Source organism: Mauremys mutica, chromosome 3 (assembly GCF_020497125.1).
Source record: "Mauremys mutica isolate MM-2020 ecotype Southern chromosome 3, ASM2049712v1, whole genome shotgun sequence".
Taxonomy (NCBI): domain Eukaryota; kingdom Metazoa; phylum Chordata; order Testudines; family Geoemydidae; genus Mauremys; species Mauremys mutica.
In genome coordinates this window covers 192,162,234-192,189,197 of record NC_059074.1, presented here as the reverse complement: position 1 = coordinate 192,189,197, position 26,964 = coordinate 192,162,234, and the positions used below count along the sequence as shown (strand labels likewise).

At 48.2% G+C, this 26,964-nt stretch overlaps 1 protein-coding gene across 4 annotated transcripts in view; it reads left to right on the top strand.

The window, feature by feature from the left end:
• LOC123365744 overlaps positions 1 to 26,964 on the top strand; it is a 93,345-nt gene that overhangs the window by 13,990 nt on the left and 52,391 nt on the right. The window contains exons 1-2 of one of the 4 annotated variants that reach the window (XR_006577723.1): positions 4,417 to 4,466; positions 26,245 to 26,397. The exons of 2 other annotated variants lie outside the window; for them this stretch is intronic. The gene's annotated coding sequence lies outside the window, so the exon portion shown is untranslated. Of the gene's footprint in view, positions 1 to 4,416; positions 4,467 to 26,178; positions 26,398 to 26,964 lie in introns of those variants that run through there. One more of the 4 variants, XR_006577724.1, reaches the window with a different exon arrangement.

Genomic DNA, 26,964 nt, shown 5'->3' with positions numbered 1-26,964 from the left:
TGATCTCTGTGGCGCGGGATCCCGTGCTTTGTGAGAGGTCTGTGCCACTCTCACACTTCATGTCCTCACCGCGCTGCCGGAGCCTCCTCGCCCGATTTCTCAGCAGCTGACTGTGGAAGAGGTGGACGATAAGGTGCGAGGAGTTGACAACAGCCATAAGTGCAGCGATGATCGCAGCGGGCTCCATGCTCGCAGTGCTGTGGTGTCCGCGCTGTCACTGACCAGAAAAGTGCGGTAACAGATTTCCCGCCGGCGCTTTCAGGGAGAGAGGGCGGGAGTGACGGTTGAATGACAACAGTTACCCAAAACCACCCTCGACACATTTTTCCCCCAGCAGGCATTGGGGGCTCTACCCAGCATTCCAATGGGCAGGGGGGACTGCGGGAACTGTGGGATAGCTTCCCACAGTGCACCGCTTCCAAAGTCGACGCTTGCCCCGTTAGTGTGGACTCACAAAGTCGAATTAGTGTCCTTAGTGTGGATACACAAGTTCCAATTCATAAGGTCGAATCCACAAATTCGACCTAACTTAAATCGAACTACTCTTGTAGTGTAGACATACCCTTGGTTGTATTTTCTGGGGAAGGGGAGGGGGAAAGAAGGTGGGGGGAATGGTTTATTTCCCTTTGTGTTGAGATTCAAGGAGTTTGGATCTGTGTTCCCAGGGAAAGTTTTGGGGGAACAGGGAGTGTACTAGACACTGGAATTTCTAGTTGGTGGCAGCTTTACCAGGTCTAAACTAGGATTTTAGTTTAGAGGAGTCCATGCAGGTTCCCACGTTGTGAACACTAAAGTTCAAAGTGGGGAATAAACCTATGACATGATAGGCAGTGGTGGGATGTGTTAAGAGCTATTGAGAGCTGTTTCTCCTTCTACAGCAGGAAAGCAGTCTAGCAGGGGGAGATTTTTTTTTAGAAACCAAAGCAGAGAAGTTTGTCCTTTTTGGCTGTTTGGAAAAACAGCTTGGGAAGAGGTATTAGGGTTTTCTAACGAGGCTTGTTAGGAAGGACCCCCACTGAGAGAGCATTAGCAGTTTGCCAGAGACAAGTTACAAAACCAGATTTTCTGGTTCTCTGTCAGCGAACAACCAGCTACACATTTGCAAATGAAAAGTTTTGTTTTCTTTTTATTCAGTCGGTGATAGAAAAGGTAGGAACTTGTAACCCAAGCAACTGAACCAAGCAACACAGTTCACTGACTGCAGAGGGGTGTGGCCAGCACCAGAAGGCACACAAACATGAGTAGCAGTGAAACACGTGACAAACTCGAACTGGCTAGACTGGAAGCCGCAGAAAAAGACAAAGAACATCAGAGACAGATGGAACTAATTAATGCACAAATGACCAAGGCAGAGGCTGACCACAGGAGACAAATGGAGTTAAAAGAGAAAGAACTGGAATTAGAAAATGCTAAGCAGAATGTTCCAGCCAATCCTATCAACCCTTCTCCAGGCACTGTTCCCCATCCCAGGAAATTTCCCACCTACATGGCAGGTGATGACACTGAGGCCTTCTTGGAAAATGTTGAAAGGACCTGCCATGGGTACCGCATCCCTGAAGACCAGTACATGATAGAGCTGAGTCCACTGCTCAGTGGACCCTTAGCAGAGGTGGCAGCTGAAATGCCTAAGGAAAACATGAACAATTATAAACTGTTTCAAACAAAGGCCAGAATCAGGATGGGGCTAACACCTGAACATGCCCGTCGGCGGTTCAGAGCCCTAAAGTGGAAACCAGATGTGTCATTCCCCAGACACGCCTACTACATTAGAAAAAATTGGAATGCATCAATGTCAGGACTAAAGATTCAATCTCTAGAAGACCTGGCCCACCTGATGCAAATGGAACAGTTCTTAGATGGTGTTCCTGAGGAAATAGAATGGTACGTCCTAGATAGAGAGCCCAAAGATGTAACAGAGGCAGGGGAGATTGGAGGCAGATGGGTGGACCTAGCAGAAAAGAAAAAAGCTACTATCAAGGGGAGTGAATATAACAAGGGGCAAGCTGACAATAAACCCTACCACCGGGGGCCAACCGAGACCCCAGCTACAACCCAAGGGAAGCCTCAGACTACCTCCAGCAACCCACCTCGGCCCAGTGACCTGTCAGCCGGGAGATGTTTTAAATGTAATGAACTGGGACATATAAAGGCCAACTGCCTCAAGAACCCCAATCGAGTACAGTCCATTACACCATCATCACGCCAAGGATCCCCAGACCCAGATATCTCTCAAATACCCCCGGAGTGCAGGGAAACCTTGAGAGTGGGCGGGAAGAAGGTTACCGCGTGGAGAGACACAGGAGCACACGTGTCAGTTATCCACCGGTTCTTAGTGGACCCAAAATTCATCAACCCAGAGGTCCAAATCACAATTTCTCCATTCATATCAAAATCTGTAACCTTACCTACAGCTGAATTGCCTGTCCAGTACAAGGGCTGGTCAGGAAAGTGGACTTTTGCTGTCTATGACAATTCTTTCATCCCCATGCTACTGGGGGAAGTCTTGGCCAACCATGTGAAGCTGGCCAAGAGGGGGGGAGTGGTCACCCGCAGCCAGGCCAAACAAGCTTCCACTCCCATCCCTGTTCCTGAGCCGTCCACCAGGGCCCCGTCTATGTTACCAGAGACCCAGACAGAGGTGGTGGAACCGGATCCCATGCCAACAACTACAACAGCCATAGTACATCCAGTCCCAGAACCGGAACTGGAAGAACAACCAGCGGCAGAACCATTGCCAGCACTGACGCCAGCGCTTGCAAACCCGTCTCCAACCCCATCGCCAGAGGGCGCCAGCGGGCCTAAACTGGCAGAAGCAGCAGACAACCCTACCCAAGAGGCTCAGCCAGAGCCTGAAATATCATCTAGTGCACCAGCGGAGAGCGGTTCATAGTCAACGGAACCAACCTCATCACCTACATTGCTTCCAGAGGGACCAAGCCCAAGTCCACAGTCTACGGAGGAACTGGTGTCTCCAGCCTCAAGGGAACAGTTCCAGACTGAGCAGGAAGCAGATGACAGCCTTAAGAAAGCTTGGGCGGTGGCACGGAGCAACCCACCGCCTCTCAGCTCTTCTAACCGATCCCAGTTGGTTGTAGAACAAGGACTTTTATATAAGGAGATTCTTTCTGGTGGACACCAGGAAGGCTGGCATCCTCAAAAACAGTTGGTAGTTCCAACTAAGTACCGGGAAAAGCTCTTAAGCTTGGCCCATGATCATCCCAGTGGTCATTCTAGGGTGAACAGAACCAAGGACAGGTTGGGGAAGTCCTTCCACTGGGAGGGGATGGGCAAGGACGTTGCCAATTATTTCTGGTCTTGTGAGGTATGCCAAAAGGTAGGAAAGCCCCAAGACCAAGTCAAGGCCCCTCTCCAGCCACTCCCCATAATTGAGGTCCCATTTCAGCGAGTAGCTGTGGATATTATGGGTCCTTTCCCAAAGAAGACCCCCAGAGGAAAACAATACATACTGACTTTTGTGGACTTTGCTACCAGATGGCTGGAAGCAGTAGCTCTAAGCAACACCAGGGCTAAAACTGTGTGCCAGGCCTTAACTGACATTTTTGCCAGGGTAGGTTGGCCCTCCGACATTCTTACAGATTCGGGAACAAATTTCCTGTCAGGGGCCATGAAAGACCTGTGGGAAGCTCATGGGGTGAATCACTTGGTTGCCACCCCGTACCACCACCAAACCAATGGCCTGGTGGAAAGGTTTAATGGAACTTTGGGGGCCATGATCCGTAAATTCGTAAATGAACACTCCGATGATTGGGATCTAGTGTTGCAGCAGTTGCTGTTTGCCTACAGGGCTGTACCACATCCCAGTTTAGGGTTCTCACCATTCGAGCTTGTGTATGGCCACGAGGTTAAGGGGCCATTACAGTTGGCGAAGCAGCAATGGGAGGGGTTTATGCCTTCTCCAGGAACTAACATTCTGGACTTTGTAAGCAACCTACAAAACACCCTGTGACACTCTTTAGCCCTGGCTAAAGAAAACCTAAAGGATGCTCAAGCAGAGCAAAAGGCCTGGTATGATAGACATACCAGAGAACGTTCCTTCAGGGTAGGAGACCAGGTTATGGTCTTGAAGGCGCAACAGGCCCATAAGATGGAAGTGTCATGGGAAGGACCATTCACGGTCCAGGAGCGCCTGGGAGCTGTTAACTACCTCATAGCATTTCCTAATTCCTCCCTAAAGCCTAAAGTGTACCATGTTAACTCTCTAAAGTCCTTTTATTCCAGAGAATTACAGGTTTGTCAGTTTACAGCCCAGGGAGGAGACGACGCTGAGTGGCCTGAAGGTGTCTACTACGAAGGGAAAAGTGATGGTGGCGTGGAAGAGGTGAACCTCTCCTCAACCCTGGAACGTCTACAGCGGCAACAGATCAAGGAGCTGTGCACCCGCTTCACCCCCTTATTCTCAGCCACCCCAGGACGGACTGAACGAGCATACCACTACATTGACACAGGTAATGCTCACCCAATTAGAACACCACCCTACCGGGTGTCTCCTCCTGCCCAAGTTGCTATTGAACGGGAGATCCAAAACATGTTAGAGATGGGTATAATCCGCCCCTCTACCAGTGCATGGGCATCTCCAGTGGTTCTAGTTCCCAAACCAGATGGGGAAATACGCTTTTGCGTGGACTACCGTAAGATGAATGCTGTAACTCACCCCGACAACTACCCAATACCACGCACCGATGAGCTATTGGAGAAACTGGGACGTGCCCAGTTCATCTCTACATTAGATTTAACCAAGGGGTACTGGCAAGTACGACTAGATGAACCCACTAAAGAAAAGTCAGTCTTCATCATCCATGCAGGGGTGTATGAATTTAATGTGCTTCCGTTCGGCCTGCGAAATGCACCCGCCACCTTCCAAAGGCTGGTAGATGGTCTACTAGCAGGATTGGGAGAATGTGCAGTTACCTACCTCGATGATGTGGCCATTTTTTCTGATTCCTGGCCCGAACACCTAGAACACCTGGAAACGGTCTTTGAGCGCATCAGGCAGGCAGGACTAACTGTTAAGGCCAAAAAGTGTCAAATAGGCCAAAACAGAGTGACTTACCTAGGGCACCAGGTGGGTCAAGGAACAATAAACCCCCTACAGGTCAAGGTGGAGGCTATCCAAAAGTGGCCTGTCCCAAGGTCAAAGAAACAGGTCCAATCCTTCTTAGGCTTGGCCGGGTATTACAGGCGATTTGTACCACACTACAGCCAAATCGCTTCCCCACTAACTGATCTAACCAGAAAAACACAGCCAACTGCAGTTAAGTGGACTGATGAGTGTCAGAAAGCCTTTACCCAGCTTAAGGCGACGCTCATGTCTGACCGTGTGTTAAAGGCCCCGGACTTTGACAAACCCTTCCTAGTAACCACCGATGCATCTGAGCGTGGGGGAGGAGCCGTTCTAATGCAGGAAGGACTGGATCACAACTTCCATCCTGTTGTGAGAGATGTCTTTGTGGGTGCTCCACTTTAGGTGTCGGTGCATCCCTACGCCTTTGATCGGAGATTTCTGCAGCAGTATTCGTACCGGGCACGCATTCTCAGAACCTGCCCCCCCCCCCCCCCCGGCTCTGAGTATACCTCTAGTGAGCATGCGCGGCCGGTTCCCTCAGTTCCTTCTCTACCATCTCCGGCTTGAGACGGAGCTCAGCAGACTCCTTAAAGAATTTCTTTCCTCATCCTAAAATAACTTGTAGTTAGACAGTTTCTTGTTAGTTAGTTGTTAGTTAGTATTACTTACCCTTTTTTCTACAGTTTAAAAAAAATTTCTCAGCACTTCAGACATTCCTGGCTCCACAGGCTTTAAGCGCTGCTCCTCCTGTCAGGACGCTATCCCTCTCTCCAATGGTCATTCACAGTGCATAAAATGCTTGGGGGAGACCCATATTCCCGAAAAATGTGCTCACTGCACTAAACTAAGCTCCAGAGCAAGAAAGGACAGGGAGCTAAAACTTAAACTTATTTTGCTTCAAAAATCCTTAGGGTCCGCCTCAGACCCTGGCGCGGACTCTGCCTCCGCTCACCGACACAGGTCTCTCACTGCTAAAAAGCAGAAGAAAGCAGAAAACGAGGGCACCTTCTGTCAAGTACAAAAGAAGGCCTTAGACACAAACCTTCTCCGGTCAGAGCCACAGTTTCCTTACCGGTACTCCCCCACCTGAGCACTTTCGACGAGCCCGGCTCCTCAGGCATCGCGTTAAACCCGCCTGTGCTTTCGGCGGCAGCGCGAAGCTCCGGTGCTGAGGCAACAGGCTTTCAGTTGCCTGCCTCGATTATGGCACCTATTGGCACCGCGTTCGTCGTGGTGCCGACAGTCCAGGACCCCCCTGAGGCACCGCAGCCTGCTATTAATAGCACGGCATCGGCTCCGGGACCGGCATTAACAGCGCTACTTGGCACTGAGCCAAGACTTTGAACTCCAGTGCAAGCCCGAGTTCCCTCACAGCAATTCTATCAGCCTTCACCTTCAGCTGCCTCAGTGCTGCCGTTTACACTGCCAAGTGACAGCTTAGTGTCACCTACGATGAAATCACCCTTCCCTAAAGATTGCTTCTCCCTGACCAATCATTCAGGATCCAAACAGCCTTCCTCCAGTGAAGAGGAGTCTGAACTACAGGGTGATGTTTCAATGCAATCAGAATTCCATCCTCGGATTACTGTCAACCACGGGCACAGGAAAATTGTCTCAGACTATCCTCGTGACCCTGCCTCCTGGTGCGTTAACCCCTGGATGGCACCACCTATGCCTTTCCCACCACCATGGCAGTATTGGGCCCCATAGGCATCTTTCCCTTGGCAGTACACCCGCTATTCCAATTCGACGAGATGCGAACGTCCAGATGATATGACTCACTTGGCGGCAGCCTCCCATTCTCAGGATCAATTAACTCCTGCTCCTGACCCAGTACCAACTGAAATACCAACTGAAGTAATGCCTGAAGAAGCTTTACTTCCCCCCCTCTAACTTCCTCAGACGATTTTTCGAAATTCCAGGATCTCTTTAAAAGGGTTGCCAGCGACCTTAGAATCAATCTAGAGGAAGTGCCGGATCAACAACATGAGTTAACGGACATCCTGCAACCCTCTTCTTCATCCAGACTGGCATTACCAATCAATCCGGCTCTTCTGGAACCTGCTAAGTCCATCTGGCAGGCTCCAGCCACAAGCCAGCCTACCTGCAAACAAGCGGACCGTAAATACTTCATTCCCTCTAAGGGCTCTGAATTCCTTTTCTCATATCCTGCGCCAAACTCACTGGTAGTGGATGCAGCCAATCAAAGGAACAAACCTCAGTATTCCCACCATACCCCAGCCAACAAAGAAGGCAAACGCTTAGACCTGCTGGGTCGCAAAGTGTATGCCTCTTCAACCTTACAATTTCAAATTGCCAATTATACAGTAGTTCTGGCAAAGTACGACCATAGAAACTATAACAAGTTCATGGACTTTATTGAACACATTCCAGACCAGAAGAAACAACAGTTTACAGCTTTAGTTTCCGAGGGCCAAATCATATCACGCACGGCTCTTCAAGCAGCTCTGGATGCAGCCAATACTGCAGCAAGGTAGTGGTGGTCATGCGCCGAGGTTCATGGCTCTCCTCTTCCCTCTTTCCTCGCGAGGTTCAGAGCACCATAGAGGATCTCCCTTTTCATGGTGATAAACTCTTTGCTTCCACCACGAATGAGGTGCTTCACTCAATGAAGGACTCAAGGGCAACTCTTCGATCCTTAGGCATCCAAACCCCTACAACCAGAAGGCGACAGTACAGATATCAACCTTACCACCGTCCACGCTACCCCCCCCATATACTCAGCAGTTCCCAAGATCTCAGGATCAACAACAGCAACACCAACGCCAGAGATCCAGATACCAGAGGCGTCGCCCCAATTCTTCTGGGATGCCCCAGCTTCCTCCAACTAATAAGCAGATTTGAACCTTTGGTCGAGGGTCTCGTAAACATTGTCCCAACTTCAGCGTATGCACTGCTTACAACTATCTTTGGACACCGCCTACAGCTATTTTTGTACCAATGGCAGAATATTACCACCGAGAAGTGGGTTCTAGAGGTCATCACAACTGGGTATTCTATTCCCTTCCTCTCCTTCCCTCCCACCCACCCACCCACCCTGTCCCTCTTCAGGGACTCCTCTCACGAGCTACACCTCCAGCAAGAAGTACAACATTTCTGTAAAAGCTATTTAGTCCTATTAATAGTTTTGTAAACGGCCAGTAGGTGAAGGCAGAAGCCTCCAAAAGGCCTCACGTACAGTACCTTGAACCTTGTAACTAATTTTTTCTGCTTGCAGTCAGAAACAGAAAAGATTCCGCTTCAAGCCAGTCTTTCTTAAACAAATAACGGTATTACAGGGCTTAACACCCACCAATAAAATGTTAACACGGCATGGTCTTTATCTAAAAATGTATAAAAAGCTTGTAAAACTTGTGTGCAGTAAAGTTTTCTGTATTTACTACAGAGCTCTCCTTTCTTCTGCAGAATAAAGCATTTTTCCTTATCCCTGTCAGGCTGTTATTGGCTCTCAGCTAGGCAAACCCGATATTTCGGTAACATCTCCTTCACCTGGGGGCTATTGAACTCGTGCCAGAATGCCACAAGGGAAAAGGGTTCTACTCCCATTATTTCTTAACAGAAAAGAAAACTGGAGGATGGCGACCGATCCTTGACCTCAGGGGCCTCAACAAATTTATCAAAAAGCAAAAGTTCAAGATGGTTACTCTCACCACCATAATTCCAGCCCTGGAGCAGGGCGATTGGTTTTCAGCCCTCAACCTACAAGATGCCTATTTTCACATCACTATCCACCCGGCCCACAGATATTTCCTTCGTTTTACCCTCTGCTCAACGCATTTCCAATACTGAGTTCTACCCTTCAGCCTTTCCACTGCCCCCCGAGTTTTCTCCAAGCTCCTAGCGGTAGTCACTGCCTACCTCAGGAAAAAAGGGGTCATAATATTCCCTTACGTCGACGATTGCCTCCTGAAGGCCTCCACGTTCGACGAGGCCCTCCGCTTCACACAACTCACCATCGATTTCTTCCAATCCCTGGGCCTGCAAATAAACAGAAGCAAATCCACATTAAGTCCTACCCAGCACCTGGAGTTTATAGGAGAGAGCCTCGACTCTACAACCGGGCGGGCATCTCTCCCACCTGACCGATTCAATACCAGAAAACTACTGGCTACGACACTTCGCAACAGCCCCCGGGTCAATGCCCGAGACTGCCTCCAACTACTAGGGCACATGGCCTCGTGCATCTTCGTGGTCCAGAATGCACGTCTCTACATGAGGTGCTTCCAAGCTTGGCTGGCCACGGTTTACAAACCAAACGTGCACTCACTAAACAAACACCTGACCATACCCTACCGAGTCAAAGACTCTCTCCTATGGTGGACAGTCTCGTACAACCTCTGTTCCGGAGTCCCCTTCCTCCAGACTTCCCCAACTCTGATAATGGCGACCGATGCATCTCTCACTGGCTGGGGGGCCCACATCTCTCACCAAACAGTCCATGGGCTGTGGTCTCCTTCCGAGACCTCCCTGCACATAAATGTTCTAGAACTTCGAGCTATACGGAATGCCTGCTGCCACTTCCTACCACTGATCAAGAATCAGCATATATGCATAATGACAGACAACATTGCCTGCATGTTCTACGTAAACAGACAAGGAGGGGCTCGTTCCCACTCTCTTTGCTCAGAGGCCATAAAACTGGAATTGGTGCCTTGCAAACCACATCTGCATATCAGCTGCTTATCTCCCAGGGGTGATGAACACCACTACCAACAAGTTAAGCAGACATTTCCCTTTGGACCACGAATGGGAGATAGACGAGGGAATCATTTACAACATATTTCGCACTTGGGGTCACCCAACCATAGATCTCTTTGCAACTGTGAAAAACACGAAATGTCTCAATTTTTGCTCCAGGGCGGGACTGGGCAAACACTCCCTTGGAGACGCATTCATGATCCCGTGGCACTGGGACTTGCTTTATGCATTTCCCCCAATACCATTGCTCAACAGGATCCTCATAAAGATACAAACGGACCTTGCCAGGGTGATCTTGATCACACCTTCATGGTCAAGACAACCGTGGTTCCCTTTCCTTACCAGAATGTCAATTCGACCACCGATCTCACTGCCTCTCATCCCGAACCTTTTATCACAGCAACACGGCCAGCTTCTTCATCCGAATCTATCCATGCTTCATCTCAAAGCCTGGTACCTGCATGGTTCTCCCAACGAGAACTAGACTGTTCTGACCAAGCTCAGAGGGTGCTTCTACACAGCAGAACGCAATCCACCCATATCACCTATCTCCGAAAGTGGAAACGATTCACAGAATGGTGTTCAACTAAACAACTGTCTCCTACCTCGGCACCTCTTCCCTGCATACTCGACTACCTATTGAGCATTAAGCAATCCGGCCTTTCCTTCAGCTCCATCAGAGTCCACTTAGCTGCCATCACAACCTTTCATGGTACAGTTGACAATACCTCGGTCTTTGCTCATCCCATCACCAAGCGTTTCCTGAAGGGACTCCAAACCTTATATCCAGACATTAAGCCGCCTACCCCTCCATGGGATCTTCACCTAGTATTGTCCTGTTTAACTCATCAACCCTTTGAGCCCTTAGCCACCTGCTCCCTCTTGCACCTCTCGATGAAAACAGCCTTTTTGGTGGCGATTACCTCCGAAAGACGGGCAGGCGAGATAGCTGCCCTTATGGCAGATCCACCATATACGCTCTTCTTCAAGGACAAAGTTACTCTACGCATACACCCGAAATTCCTTCCAAAAGTTCACATTTCATTTCACATCAATGAACCAATACATCTACCAACTTTCTTTCCAAAACCACATGCAAACTCCTTCGAAGCCACAATGCACACACTTGATGTGCGCAGGGCCTTATCCTTCTATTTGGACAGAACCAAACCCTTCAGAAACTCTCCTAGGCTCTTTGTCTCCATCGCGGAGCGCTCCAAAGGCAGGCCTATCTCTCCCCAGAGACTTTCAAACAGGATCTCCGATTGCATACGACTCTGCTATCGGATAAAAAACGTTACACCTCCAGCATTGATCAGAACACATTCCACTAGATCTGTATCTACCTCTGTAGCCTTCTTACGTAAAGTACCATTGACTGACATTTGTAGAGCAGCCACTTGGTCCTCCGAGCACACATTTGTCAAACACTATGCCCTTACTCAGGGCCCTCTCTCTGACACTCGATTAGGCAGGGCAGTGTTATCTATGGCATTCCTGCCAGATCCAAAGTCCCTACCTCCTTGAGATACACTGCTTCGAAGTCACCTAGAGTGGAGCACCCACAGGGACATCTCTCTCGAAGAAGAGGAGGTTACTCACCTTGTGCAGTAACTGACGTTTTTCGAGATGAGTGTCCCTGTGGGTGCTCCACTACCCACCCTCCTCCCCTCTACTTCAGAGTTGGGGTATCCTCCGTTGTAGAGAAGGAACTGAGGGAACCGGCCACGCATGCTCACTAGAGGTATACTCAGAGCGGGGGGCAGGCTCTGAGCATGCGTGGCCGGTACGAGTACTGCTGCAGAAATCTCCAATCAAAGGCACACCGACACCTAGAGTGGAGCACCCACAGGGACACTCATCTCGAAGAACGTCAGTTACTGCACAAGGTGAGTAACCTCCTCTTTAGTGTGTTCACAACAGTGTTCATTGCTTTTAGAAAAAGGGAACACTACTGTGTGTGATCTCCATAACAATACACATGTTTATGAAATTTCAGTAACTTTAAACAATATGTTTCCAAAGATTTTAGGCATAACAAAGCATTTTATATCTTACTAAGGTACTGATTTTGCTTTAAACTAGTTAATCAGATAGTCAGAAATAAAGAAAGGGAAACTCTTTGTCCAGCTATCTGGAAGCAAAGGGCTGTTGCTTCCTTGAATTGGGGGGCAGAGGAGGAGAGAGGGTGCGAAGGGAGAAATGGATGGACAGAAAGGACAGGAAGACTTTGGAAGCAAGTTTTTTTTACTATACTAATTAAAATGTGTATTTTAGATAAGGGTGGTCTTTTGAAGAATTTATTTTAAAAAAATGTCTGAAGATCGGCATTTAAGGCTAAAGATGATTGTGCATCTAAAAATCTATGCAAGGATTTTTTAGCAATGTGATTTTATAATCTTCACCAGCCCACTAATGAAAGATTTTTAAAGCAAATTTTAAACTACGGTCCAGTACCTATTGGGTTTCCAGGAAGTGGGCGGGCGGAAGCCCACCACTGCTAACGGATCCCCCACCCCAGCCTAAGGGGAGGATCTACAGGACCTCAGAATCCCAACTGAGTTCAGGGGACAACTAATAAAAGAACAGGGACAGGAGTGCAGTCAAAAAGGGACATAAGAAGGGAGCCTGACGGGGACACCGAGCAGAGAACCCCGGACAGCGCCCACTGCTCCTCAAAGGCGTCAAGGGAGCCAGTGGACGCTGCCCAGAGGAACTCCGCCCGGATGCGTGAATGGAGAGAGGATTGGAAACAAGCCCCACAGTCACAGGAGTCTCCATTGGCCAACCTCCTCTCCTTGGTTGTGTAGATAGCCATTTTAGTCAGGGCAAGGAAGAGGTTGACCAGGAGGTCCCGTGACTTTGTGGGGCCACGGATAGGGAGTGCATAAAGAAGGAGGTGAAGGGAAAAGTGCAGCCAGAAACGCAACAGTATATTGGTGAGGAGCCGGTATAGGGGCTGCAACCTGGCGCACTCTAAGTAAACGTTCAGAAGGGGCAGGTGTCTGGGGCAGGGATAAACCGCGCCAAATACACGCCCGTGCTCACGGCCCCATGAAGGTCCTGTAGAGTGTAGACTGACATGGTCTGAGTAAATATTACAGTCATGCACAACTGTTTTTGTCAGTACATTCAGAAACTGACAGTAGATACCTGGGGGTTGGCAAATGCCTGTTAAATGTCTTCATTACCCCTTGAATGGCTCTTTAACAGTTTCAGTGTTGTGCTAATAGGTCTGGCAGGCTGGAGACTTTTTCTCTTTTAACTACTAGATCCCCTTCCTAGGAAGACTTGGAGCCTGCAGGAAGGGTCAGAACAGGGATAGGAAACCAGTAGGGTGGACATTATGACCCAGTGGTGCCCCAAATTTTCAGGTGCCCTACCTAGCTGCCTGTGCCTGAGGACAGCCCTGGGCACCCCCAACCACTTGCACGGGCCTTGACTCCAGGCGGAGGTGGGATGGCTCCAACTGGCTGTAGGATCTGCTGCTGCAGGGACTGTGGGTTAGGAGTGTTCTTCTTCGAGTGCTGTCCCTGTGGGTGCTCCACTCTAGGTGTCAGTGTATCCCGGCACTGTTGGTTGGACATTTTCGGTAGCAGTGCCTGGTCGGGACGCAGGCGCTCAGATGGTATCTCCCGTCTCACTGGAATCTTCCTGAGCGCCTGCATCCCGCACCCCCCTCAGTTCCTTCTCAACCGTCCCCAGCTGAAGACGGGACTCAGGGCAGTGCTGCTTCTCTTCCCTGGTCTCTTTAGGAACAAAGTAACAAAGACTATAGAAACAGTTATTGGTTATGTCGCAGTTGTTTCCCTTCCTTTAGTGTAGTTACATAGTAACTTAGTTAAAAAAGAAATTCACTTCAGACTTGTCTCTCGCTGAGAGACTCTCCCCTGCCATTTCTAATTCACAATGCCAGGGGCTTCAGGATTCAAAAGGTGTGTTTCCTGTCAGGACTCCATGCCAAGGTCAGATGGGCACTCACATTGTGTGAAATGCCTTGGGGAAGCCCACATCCCCGCAAAGTGCTTGCACTGTATGAGCCTCAAGTCAACAGCTCGGCGCGACAGAGACCTGTGGCTTAAAATGCTTCTTATGGAAAAATCCCTGCAGCCGCTTTCGGAGATGGGGAAAGTTAAACCCGCTCCCACATCCTCCCCAACCAGATCTGAACCAGTGGGGAGCATTGCTTCACCCTCTCTGGAGCAGAGGCAAGAAGCAGAGCAGTCTCATAGGAGAGACTTTACCAAGGGTAAGGGGTCTCCTGCGAGATCCCTACCCCCTGAGCTGACAGCCTCAGCCCCGAATCACACCTCAACTACGGCTCCCACAGACCTCCCGGACACAGAAAGATTCCGCGGCACCGAGCGCCTCAGCGCTAAAAATAACCGCAAATCCGACTGCACGCTCTGCCCCTTGCCAGGAGGAATGTTGGCACCGAGCCTGCCTCCCGCCCCCGCAGTGGACCCCATGCAGGGCACCCCCAACGGACCCACGGCACCGCTCACACTTTCACTTTTGCTTCTTAACACACTAGAGCACAGTCCAGGCTCAGCACAGCCCAGGGAGCAGGAGCAACACTTCTTCACTCAAAGCGACCTCTCAGTGCCACCTGAGCCTAACTCTCTGCTCCTAGATACACAGGGCTTACTCTTTGAACAGCCGCTCTCACCACCTGAACTGGCTGCCTTTACTGAGAGTGAACCTGATCTACAACAGCAAGCAGAGTTCTCCGCACCTCCCTCTCCTCCCCCACCGGAGCCTTTTCCACCTCAGGCTACAGTCCGCAGCCACCAGCCTCAGTTTCCCTACTTTGCCCCTCCATGTGCGGCACCTGGGTTTTCCTACCCTATGCCTTGGCCTCAGTGATACCCTTGGCCACCTCCTCCTACCACTCATCCTCAGACCTCTTCCAGGAAAGCCCTGCCTGCTTCTGTGCCTCGATCTCCAGCTCTGTCCACTTGTAGAGTACTTGAACCTCCTCCTGAGAACGTGAGTTATGAACCATATCTGGACTCACCGAACCCTAACTCTCCATCTGCTCCAGACGGAGCCCTCCCTCCCTCACCCCCACAGAATGTGGATGACTGTAAATTGTAAACAATTTCAAGAACTTTTCAAGAGGGTGGCACTCAGTCAGGACATCCCCTTAGAGGAGGTTCAGGAGACACAACACAAACTCCTCAGAATCCTTCAACTCTCTGCACCCTCAAAGATCGTGCTCCCTACAAATGAGGCACTCCTGGAACCAGCTGACACTCTCTGGCAAACTCCAGCTTCTTTATTACCAACCTGCAGAAAGGCCAAACGTAAATACTATGTTCCTGCTAAGGATGCTGACTTCCTATTTTCTCACCCACAACCGAACTCTCTCATCACGGATGCAGTTGCACAGAGGACGAAACAGCCACAATACCAGCCCACCCTGCAAGACAAGGATCTTAAATGCTTTGAGGTCCTTGGTCGCAAGGTTTACACGTCCTCCACCCTACAATTCAGGATAGCAAACTATTCTGCACTCCTCGCCAGCTATGACTTTGATAACTACAGCAAACTTTTTGAATTTGCCTCCTGCATACCAGAGGATAGGAGAGTGGACTTTAAATCAATTCTGAGTGAGGGCCAATTGATTTCCAGAACTGCCCTACAAGCTTCTTTAGACACGGTGGACACAGCAGCCCGTACAACTGTAACTGCTGTGGTTATGCGCAGATCTTCATGTCTTTCTGCATCTGACATCCCTAAAGATCTGCAGAACAAAGTGGAGGACCTCCCCTTTAATAAAGAGAAACTGTTTTCCAAAAAAAACGATGAACTACTTCACACAATGAAAGATTCTAGAGTGACACTGCGCACCCTGGGCATTCACCCATCTCTTCCCAGGGGACAACAATACCAACCCTACCAAAGACCACGTACACAACAATATTATCGGCCTCAGCCCAAACCATACAACATAAATAGGAATCATGCTAGACCCCCTAAGTGCAGACAAAATCAAGCTCAAGCAACCACTTCCCATCCATCCGGGAATAAACAACAATTTTGAAATGTTGGTCAAGGGTCTGTGCGACCACCCCTTGATTCCACAGTCTACTTGCCCATTTGGCCACCACCTCCAACATGCCTGGCAGCGAATTACACAGGACCGCTGGGTCCTCGATAGTTCAGTCCGGTTACTCTATCCCATTCATATGCTATCTGCCTACCCTTCCCCCTTCCCCGTCCCTCTTCAGGGACCCCTCTCACAAGCACCTACTTCGCATAGAAGTGGCTCATCTTCTACAGCTAGGCGCAGTGGACCCTGTGCCGACGCAACATCAAGGGACAGGTTTCTACTCCCATTACTTCCTGACCCAGAAAAAGACCGGGGGATGGTGGCCTATACTAGACTTACGCTGACTGAACAAATTTGTGAGGATACAAAAATTCAAAATGGTCACACTGGGCACAATAATTCCTGCATTGGATCAAGGGGACTGGTTTACAGCCCTCAACCTACAAGACACCTATTTTCATATATCAATTTATCCAGCTCACAGACGCTTTCTATGCTTCACAATCGGTCACAACCATTTTCAATACAGAGTTCTTCCTTTTGGCCTCTCCACAGCGCCAAGAGTCTTTTCCAAAACTCTAGCTGTGGTCGTGGCTCACCTCCACAAACATGGGATCACGCTTTTCCGTACCTGAAAGATTGCCTTATCAAGGGCAACTCCTATGGCGAGACACTACAAGCTACCCTTTTCACTGTCGCCCTCTTTCACAGCCTACGCCTCCAAATAAATGTCCAAAAATCCATCCTGACACCTACACAACAGATTGAGTTCATCGGAGCTCATCTCGACTCAATTCAGAGCAGGGCCTCGCTCCCATATCACAGATTCCTCACTATTGCACAGGTCATACGCACACTCTCTATTCGTCCAAGGACACAGGAAAGATTCTGCCTACAGCTCCTTGGTCACATGGCAGCCACCACCTTCGTGGTCCAGTCCGCTAGGCTGAACATGAGATGTCTTCAAGGCTGGCTCAATTCCAATTTCAAACCCAACAGACACACCTTAGGGATGCTGTTAACTCCTCCTCCAAATGTTATAGCTTCCCTACTTTGGTGGACAAGACCAGAGAACCTCTGCACTGGGGTTTCCTTCCAGCAACGATTCCCAATGCTCATGCTCACCACGGACACTTCCCTAATCGGTTGGGGAGCGCATCTAGGGGGACACAGGACAATAGTCTGGTGGTCCGCATCAGAGATGCACCTACACATAAATCTCTTAGAGCTCAGAGCAGTGAGATGAGTGTGCCTTCACTTTCTTCCCTTCATAAGGAACAAATCTTTTCAGATCTTAACAGACAACATAGCATGTATGTACGACATCAGCAGACATGGGTGAGCCTGATCACATTCCCTTTTCATAGAAGCCATCCAACTATGGAATTAATATATACAACATCAAATACAGATTGCTGCTTCCTACCTACCAGGCTGCCACAACACTACTGCCGACGCACTCAGGAGGCACTTCTCGACAGAACATGAATGGGAACTGCACCCCATAATACTTCAACAGCTCTTCTCCCTCTGGGGCATCCCATCAATAGATCTCTTTGCCACAACCCAGAATCGAAAATGTCCCCAGTTTTGCTCCAGAGCGGGACTCATCCCTAAGAGTCCTCATCCCATGGAACAACTCTCTCCTGTACACCTTCCCACCAATCTCTCTGCTACACAGGGTTCTTCGGAAGATCGTAGACGACAAGGCCCGTGTCATACTTATTGCCCCGGCTTGGCCGAGACGGATGTGGTATCCCTACCTACTCCCCATGTCCTCCCGTCACCCATTGGCTCTCCCCAACAAGCCAAATCTCCTTTCCCAGAACAACGGATGGGTTCTTCACTCCCAGCTCCAAAAGCGCCACCTCACAGTCTGGTTTCTTCATGGTTCTCCATGAACTAGTCTGTTTTGAGCAAGTCCAATATGTCCTCCTGCACAGTAGGAAAGACTCCATTTGTAAAATCTACCTGCAGAAGTGGAAGCGTTTCACCCTCTGGTGCTCACGTAATCACATAGCACCCAATATGGTGACCCTCCCTAACATTTTAGACTACCTCCTGAAACTAAAACAGGACGGACTTTTGCTCAGCTCCATCAAAGTGCACCTGGTGACGCTTACCACCATCCATGACCTCGTAGAAGGTTATTCACTCTTTACCCACCCCACCATAAAATGATTTCTCAGGGGCCTGCAAAATCTCTACCCTGAAATTTACCCAATGGCGGCTGCATGGAATCTTAACCTCATTCTACACGCTCTCATGAAACCTCCATTCGAACCCTTGGCTACTTCCTCTCATCTCCATATGTCCATGAAGGTGGCTTTCTTAGTTGCCATGACATCGACAAGGAGAGTAGGTGAAATGAGCGCCCTGATGGCCCACCCTCCCTATACTGTCTTCTCCAAAGACAAAGTCACTTTGAGACCACACTCTAAATTTCTTCCTAAGGTGGTATCTACCTTCCACCTCAACCAACCTATATACTTACCTACTTTCTATCCCAACCTTCACAAGACTCTGCAAGAGGCAACCCTGCATACTCTCGATGTCAGGCAAGCAATTGCCTTTTATTTAGACAGGACTAAACCATTTTGTAACTCCCCACGACTCTTTGTTTCCATTACCAAAAGATCAAAGGGTATGGCTATCTCTAAACATCTGTCCAAGTGGATCTCTGACTGCATCAGATCCTGTTACCACACGCAGAATCTTCAACTGTCCAAAGGCATTAGAAGTCATTCTACTTGAGCTATGTCAACATCTGTTGCCTTCCTTCACAATGTTCCCATTCCTGACATCTGCAAAGCGGCTACATGGTCATCTGAACGCAATGTGGAGGCCAAGAATTAATTAATAAAGGTTTGAAGGGATCTTAATGTATGTTAGCTAATTAGCAGAGGTTAAGCTGTTACCCTGTATCTGGTGCAGAGTGAATTGTGTGAAAAGTCGTTACGACCTTGTGAATTGCAGTCTTGTTTTCTGTTCTGGTATTGCAGACAAATAAGATAATGAATAGGCTTATGTATAAACAAATGCAAATGTTTACTTTTACTGTCTGCAAGTTTGCTAGCCACTGTCTGTTAAGAAGGTATAAAGATTGTTATGATTGTTTTACTAATTGAGAGAGATCTGTTCAGGACAAGGGGCAACCCAGTTCCTGACACTCTCTCCCTCTTGTGTTCACTAGAGTATTATAATAAAGTATTTGTTTTTGCTGCACCTAAACATAAGCGAGAACTGAGTTTTCTTCGACAATTTGGGGGCTCGTCCGGGATGGCAACGCCCACGGACACACAGACGGCTGCTACGGATCGTTCCCCTTCGAACCCCATGGCGCCACAATAGAGGTAAGAGACCTTTTGAAATCTCTATTGGGGTATCGGAGGAGGACTGTCTGTGGGGGACGTCTGTTTCTGTTGGGCTCACGCCATCTGAACTTTTGACTGTGCAGCAGGATCAAATGCAGAGTGGTATTGGGGAGAGGCCCCAATAAGGTTAGTTTATAGCAGTACTGGGAACTGCTGAGTTGGCCAACAGGTAATGCATAAGGTAATGCATTAGAATGCACCGGTGCTGAGGGGTTTTTACCGCCTCAAGAGGGGTTGTCATACCGCCTCATGGTATTGGTCCGGACCAGGTAATGATGCATCTTGGTTAAAAAAATAAAAAATAAAATAAAAAAGAAAAAAAAAATTTTAAAAAGGTTAAAAAAAGGGTTAAATAGAGGAAAAGAGGCCTTGGTGTGTGTGTGTGTGTGTGTATACCTGTGTGAGTGTTCGTTGCTGGAAGACGCCCAGATTGCCCTGTGAAGCGATTGCTAATGATCAGGAGTAGTCTAACGCAAGCCCAGTAACTAGTGGATCTTTAGGAGATCCGACCCACGGTGGGCTGACTCAACTTTTACGAGCTGTACTGCCCGCCGAAGTACAGCAACGCCTTAACAGACAGGCGGCTTGGCCTGATGCCGACCCTGCAGATTTATGTTCTGCATTTTTTTCCATTCCAATTCACCCAGATAGTCAGTATTTGTTTGCCTTTACTTATAAAGGATGTCAGTATACCTGGACCAGGTTACCCCAAGGGTATACTGAATCTCCCTCCCTGTTTTCTCAGATCCTGAAGAAGGATCTGGATGATGTGGTTTTCCCTGGAAAATCAGTACTTATACAATATGTGGATGACCTTTTACTGGCGTCTTTCTCTTTTGACTCTTCTAAAACTGATACTCTGACTCTTTTAACTGCTTTAGCTGCCAAAGGTCACAAAGCATCCCGAGAGAAACTCCAACTGTGTCAACCCAAGGTTCATTATCTTGGTCATGATATTTCTCATGGCAAGCGTCATTTATCAGACTCTCGTATTTCAGCTATTTTAAATATGCCTAGGCCTAGTACTGTTTCTCACATGCGTACGTTTCTGGGCATGACTGGATATTGCAGGCAGTGGATTTTAGGTTATGCAACAGTGATTAAACCCTTACAGGATCTGACTAAGTCTGGTACCCCTGAACCTCTTCCTTGGCCCCCAGAGGCTGAGAGTGCTTTTGTTGCTATTAAACAGAGACTATCTACTGCTCCGGCCCTGGGACTTCCTGATTATACTAAACCATTTACTCTTTTCTGTCATGAGCGTAATGGGTTTGCTTTGGCTGTACTAACGCAAAAGCACGGGGACAAACACCGTCCAATTGCCTACTACAGTACTGCCTTAGACGCTGTGGCGGTAGGATTTTCCCCTTGTTTACGGGCTGTAGCGGCAACGGCCCTTTCTGTTCAGTTATCTGAATCTATTGTATTGGGTTCTCCTTTGAGTGTGTGTGTTCCGCATGCTGTGGCTGCACTCTTGTTGAAATCTAGGACGCAGCATTTATCCGCTTCTCGTCTTATCAAATATGAACTGGTTTTGCTTTCTTCCTCTCATATTACTTTGGCTCGTTGCCCTGTTCTTAATCCAGCCTCTTTGTTGCCTGGGCCTGAAGATGGAACCCCACATGATTGTGTGTTTGTAACGTCTGTTCTTACTCGTCCTAGAGATGATTTACTGGATGTGCCTTTGCAGAATCCTGATCTCCTTTATTTTGTGGATGGCTCGTGCTTGCGAGATTCTAAGGGTACATTAGTTGCTGGTTATGCTGTCTGCACTACCTGTGCTGTTGTTGAAAGTGCTTTCCTTTCTTCAGTGTTTTCCTCTCAAGTAGCTGAACTTGTGGCTTTGACTCGAGCTTGTGTTCTGGCTAGAGATCAAACGGTCACTATCTATACGGATTCTCGTTATGCTTTTGGAGTGGTTCATGATTTTGGATTGCTTTGGAAATATAGAGGCTTCCTTACATCCACTGGTTCTCCTATTAAGAATGGTTTTTATGTTTCTGCTCTTTTGGATGCTCTTTTGTTGCCTAAAGCTATAGCTGTTGTTAAATGTACTGCTCACAAGACCCCTCATGATGAAGTTACCCGTGGGAATGCTCTAGCTGACTCTGCAGCTAGGACAGCGGCTCTTTCTGCACCTCAGGCTGTACATTCCTGTGTACTGATAGAGCAGCCTTCACTGGCCTCCCTTGACGATCTGGCTCAGATCCAGGAGGCAACATCAAGAACTGAGAAGCACTCTTGGAGTGCTGCTGGCTGCATTTTACATTCTGATAATCTTTGGCGTGCCCCGGATGGTCGCCTGGTGGCACCAAAGATGTTATTGCCCTATCTTGCTCGCATATACCATGGGATGGCACACGTGAGCAAAGGGGGGATGGTTGCTGCAGTTGCCCGAGATTGGTTTGCACCCATTTTCCCTTCTGTTGCCCATTCCTACTGTCAACACTGTGTGATTTGTCAACAACACAACATTGGTAAAGCTGTTAAAGCTATGCGAGCAGCCCACCCTCCTCCTTGGGGACCTTTTGTAAATATTCAGATTGATTTTATTCAAATGTCTAAATGTTGTGGTTATGAATATGTATTGGTTTTAGTTGATGTATTTACCAATTGGGTTGAAGCTTTTCCCTGCAGGAAGGCAGATGCCAGGACTGTTGTGAAACTTCTGCTTAAGGATTTTGTCCCTCGTTTTGGCATTCCTGTGAGTATCAACAGTGATCGTGGAACTCACTTTACTGGACAGATTGTAAAGGAGTTATGTACAACTTTGCAGATCCAACACAACCTTCACTGCCCTCATCACCCACAATCTGCTGGGACAGTGGAACGCCAGAACGGGATTTTAAAAAATAAACTGGCCAAGATTTGTGCTGAAACGAACTTAAAGTGGCCAGATGCCCTTCCATTGGCACTGATGAGTATGAGAGCCATTCCCAATCGAAAGACTGGACTCAGCCCTCATGAGATTTTGACGGGGCGCCCAATGCGACTACCAACTGCACCCCCACTGACCTTAGCTCAGATGGACATTCATTTGATGGATGATATAATGCTTAAGTATTGTCAGGCACTAATGAAATGTGTTAAGTCTTTTTATACACAGGTGAAGGAAGCCTTACCGAAGGATCCTGTGCAACCTTGCCACTCATTGGAACCGGGAGACTGGGTCTACATAAAGGTCCATCAACGAAAGACTGCCCTGGCTCCACGCTGGAAAGGCCCTTTCCAAGTCCTGTTGACTACCAACACTGCTGTGAAGTGTCAAGGACTACCTGCCTGGACCCATGCATCGCACTGCAAAAAGACCCCTCCACCTCGGGAGGCCACACCTACTGATGATCAACGTGCTCCTTCTTCTAGCCCTGCTGTTCCTGCTGGACAGCGGAAGAAGAGGACAAGGTGACGTACTGGTGACCTCTCCCTTGTCCTCTGACGGACCTACTGTGCCTTTGGATTTTTCTAAAGGTATTCCACACATTACAACCCTCTTCCCTTTATCATGCTAGAGCACGATTGTTTTTGGGGAAGAGGAGAAGATGCATTCGTTCTGCAAACTCCTCCAGAGTCCAGGGATTCCTGACTAAAAGAGACATTATGAACTGGCCCTGGTGGAAGAAACGAAGCATCGTTTATTGGCAAGGAGGGAACTGTGGGGAGCGTGCTTGGGCGTGTGGGGTTCAATGGTGGCTAGGATTTCTTCCAGGGGCAGGGCTCTGTGCTTATGGACAAGTACCCTGGGGATGTACTGCCCTCCCTAATTGGCTTTCAGATAATGACTACCAAAAGCACCTTGCTACCACAAAGGTTACCCCCACTAGCCCCTCAACCCTGGCCGTCACTTCTGTAATTTATCCAGATGTAAACGAAATTGTATATTCTAATGAGATTCGTTGGCCCAGACCTTCCCATCTTAGTGATTTATTAGGATATTGCTCAGAAAGCCTATTTTTTAAAGTTCAACAGACTTCATATGAGAGAACCATTGAGTGGAAAACAAATGGATCAGTGGCAATAGAGATCCATGATATTACTGCAGATCAGCCCCTAGACTTTAGATATGAAATTGATGGATTCCATAGTGACGTAGATATGATGGTTATTCCTGGACTTTGTGCTATGTTACCTGAAAGAGGCCCTTATTGTTATTTGGTTACCCAATTAGTGAATAATCAAACGACTACCCAAAGAGTTTGTTCTACTACTGGGAATTTTACCTGTCTTGAGACCATTCCAGTGACTGATAATGTGACTTGTGCTTTATTGCAATACACTCCCTCTTATGCTATTGATATTAATGCCTCTCAGAAATATATGCAGGTCTACAACCAACAGACGTGGTATAGACCTACGCTGAGGGGAAATGTGCCAGAATATCGGTGGACTGTACTAAACACTACACTAGGGACTGTGAAGTTTACATTGCCTTTATCTAGTTTTCACATCACCTCTACATATCCAAATTGTTCCCAAGGGGCTGCCATTAGATTAGCACAACTGAGGGCCTGGGTTATTTCCTCTAGAAAGAAGAGGGATCTAGCCGGATCCTTGTGGGATGGGGCCAATTCTGCAGCTGCTGTTTGGAATATTTTTAAGACCCAGGAGCATGATGAGAAATTGGGCCAATTAGAGAAGGCCACTGGCCTGATTTCTGGGGCACAGCTGACACAAGTGCGAACCGGAGTGGGTGAGTTACATGTCATTTCCGCCCTTAGTTCTCTGACCCAGAATTTATTGAGAGAGATGGTACTGAATATAACTGAAGCTGGGAAGGCATTGCAGTGGGATCTAGCATGTTCGGAAATTCAGGATTTCCTGAATGACCAGCTGATGGCCATTCGGAATGATCTAGTGCACCAAGCTTGGCCCACTGCCCTTACAGACACGTCAGGAGTACCATCTGATCTGTGGCCATGGAGACATACTTGGAGACTTTCTGGATGGAAATGTGGACGTTCACAGTGCTCCTTCCAAGCATATGGACCGGTTAAGGGGGTGTGGGCTCCCACATACCGAATCCTGCCGGGTCCATGGGGAGGATGCATGTGGGATTGGGTGATTCACCGAGATATCTGGGAAGTCAGGCCACCTGATTCTCCTAATCGATTTTTAGTTAGTGCTCCTGGGATTACAGCTGATATTTGGATGGGGTTAGGGAATTTATGGACATTTTGGCCGTTAGAACCACCACAGCTTCAGTGTATACGGAAACTGAAGCCAGGGGAAGTTGTCACTGTTTATGACAATATTTGCTGGGAGGGTAAAGGTCAAGGGACTACCCTTACAGGACACCCACTTTTTCAGGCTAATGATAGCTGTGTGTACATTAATGCCACCACGTTACAAGATATACATATTAATCTTACCACTGCTGCAGGCAATCATATTATTTACTGGCCTGCAGATAGAATGTTACATGTAGCTTTTAGATTTCAGGTATATTTTAATTGGACTAGGATAGTACCTGATCGTTTTCAGAATTTGCTTTCATTGTTGCCAGAGGTTCGCAGAATCTCTGAGTTGCAGGGGCAAATTCACATGCTTCAGAATATATATCATGCTGAGCAGAATGCCTTTCATACAGCTTATAGAGTTTCTACTTTATGTACTAAGTTTGATGTATTGTGCTTTGTTACCAAAACTGTACGACAACCCCATTATTTTATTCCTATGGGGATGTTATTGTTTGTAGTGTTGTTAGTTGGTGTGGGATTATGTTATTGTTGTTGTTGTTGTAAAGGACGTAATGATAGTAATACTACTTTTCATGTTCATGCTAATCATGCATTGTCCTTACATCCCATGAAAACCCCTAAGGTTGGGATGTCTCCTGTGGACTCTGAAATCCATGGTTTAATGCAAATTGAGATTTGAGGTATTTGTTGTACTAGAAGTACAAAAGGGGGGAATGTGGAGGCCAAGAATTAATTAATAAAGGTTTGAAGGGATCTTAATGTATGTTAGCTAATTAGCAGAGGTTAAGCTGTTACCCTGTATCTGGTGCAGAGTGAATTGTGTGAAAAGTCGTTACGACCTTGTGAATTGCAGTCTTGTTTTCTGTTCTGGTATTGCAGACAAATAAGATAATGAATAGGCTTATGTATAAACAAATGCAAATGTTTACTTTTACTGTCTGCAAGTTTGCTAGCCACTGTCTGTTAAGAAGGTATAAAGATTGTTATGATTGTTTTACTAATTGAGAGAGATCTGTTCAGGACAAGGGGCAACCCAGTTCCTGACACTCTCTCCCTCTTGTGTTCACTAGAGTATTATAATAAAGTATTTGTTTTTGCTGCACCTAAACATAAGCGAGAACTGAGTTTTCTTCGACAGCACGTTTGCAAAACACTATGCTCTCACGCAAGACACCATGACAGACACCATAGAAGGCCATACAGTACTATCTACAGTACTCACTGCCGCATCTCCAAAGTCCCACCGACCATAATGGGTACTGCTACACATTCACCTAGAGTGGAGCACCCAGAGGGACAGCACTCAAAGAAGAAGAGAAAGTTACTCACCTTGCAGTAACTGAAGTTCTTCGAGATGTGTGTCCCTGCAGGTGCTCCACTCCCCGCCCTCATCTCCTTTACTTTGGAGTACTAATAAAATCGTTCCATGGTAGAGAAGGAACTGAGGGGGTTGCGGGACCCAGGTGTTCAGGAAGATTCCAACGAGATGGGAGATACCATCTGAGCGCCTGCATCCCAACCAGGCACTGCTACCGAAAATCTCCGATCAACGGCGCCGGGATGCACTAACACCTAGAGTGGCGCACCAACAGGGACACACATCTCAAAGAACTTCAGTTACTGCAAGGTGAGTAACTTTCTCTTCCTCTTTGGGAGACAGAGCAGAGAATGAGCTTGGCTTGAGTCAAGTTCTTCTCCTGGTTAAGCGGTGACTGGGCTTTTAAGGGGACCATGCTCCAGTTTCATGCCAGGTTCATGCCAGGATTAGGAGCTTGGCTCTGGGCAATCTACTAATGCCTCACTTCCTGTTGGTTTTAGGTCTTTGGAAAATTCTTCTCAGAGGGGCAGAGAAGATTCTTCCTTCGGACGGCAGTGCTGGCCATCCACGACCCCCTGCTACGTGTCAGCCAGGCTGAGCTGCTTCTCGCCTACTCCCTCCTGGGGGAAGCCCAGAAGCTGCTGGTGGACAAGGTAAGCAGCTGGATTAGACTCAGGAGATTGGGGTGGGGTGCAGGCCTCATTGCCATCCTATCGCCATTCGCTAGCCTGGCAGCAAGGAGTCTGCTGGGGAATGAGGGTGAGAGCAGGTGCTACTGGGAAGGGAGATGAATTCACCTCCATGAGCAGGAGGGAACCAGCTTCTCCCTAGAGCAGCTCCAACACAGCTCTTTAGCAAGGCTAATTAATTACAAGCATTACATCATCACGGACTTATGTTCTCAGGGCACAGTGCTTTCGCTCTTGGGAAGAGCAGCCGAGTTCCCTAAGTGCCCTCTGTGAACCTCTCCTGTCCCCCAGGGCCTCAGCCAGGTCCCCAGTGGCCTAGTGTTGGTGTCAACCAAGCCACCACCTAGAGAGAAGGGGAGGATTCAGTCAGCAGAGGCTGCTGATCTGCCCCATTCCCTAGGGCTGCCATCCTGTGGCTTCAGCATTAGTGTCTGGGATGAGTCGGGGCAAGATCTCAACCTGCCCGCAGCCCACTTCACTGCTGCCAGAATCCCTCCTGCTGACCTCCCGCTAGAGCCCCCTCCCTGCCCA